Raw genomic sequence first — 580 nt, forward strand, 5'->3', positions numbered from 1 at the left:
ACAATAGCCTAAATATCTTACTTGTACAAGATATGTTCATTGAGTATTAAGGAAAACAGAAATCAAGTCTGGTGGATGAACCGCGACCATGGGATAAAAGCCTAATTGATAGCCTCCACGGCGTTTCAGGGGTCATGGAGCCGTAGAGGATCATTCTCGATTACCCTTCATTTCTTTCGCTCATATCACCTGACTATAACTAAGCAAACAAGCATATAACATTTTTCACTCAAACAGCAGCTCATAAGGCATCAATATGAGTTTCTATTCAACAAAACTGCAACATTCTTGTGTGTCTTCATTTCTTCTCCGGCATGTGCTGCTGCAGCTAGATACTACTGTACAATACTAATAGTCCAACATCATCAAGTGAAGGAGATTGAATAGTAGTAGGGGAGATACTATATAAATGGGCCAAGGACATTTATGAAACATACTTATCTGGAAGGGGTCAATGGGCGATCAACAAGGCTCATGTCCTAGGCTGGTGACCGCCATTGCACACTCTGGAGGGGTTCCTGCCTAATGTCAGCCCCAAGTGGTCGAGCCTACGTCATAATTTGTGACAGTGGGGCCTGTG

At 42.9% G+C, this 580-nt stretch overlaps 1 pseudogene; it reads left to right on the forward strand.

The window, feature by feature from the left end:
- Window positions 1-433: 433 nt before the first annotated feature.
- LOC124895072 lies at window positions 434-580 on the forward strand (annotated as a pseudogene; the record flags this gene model as incomplete).

Source organism: Capsicum annuum, unplaced genomic scaffold (genome assembly GCF_002878395.1).
Source record: "Capsicum annuum cultivar UCD-10X-F1 unplaced genomic scaffold, UCD10Xv1.1 ctg79551, whole genome shotgun sequence".
In the NCBI taxonomy this organism is placed as follows: Eukaryota; Viridiplantae; Streptophyta; class Magnoliopsida; order Solanales; family Solanaceae; genus Capsicum; species Capsicum annuum.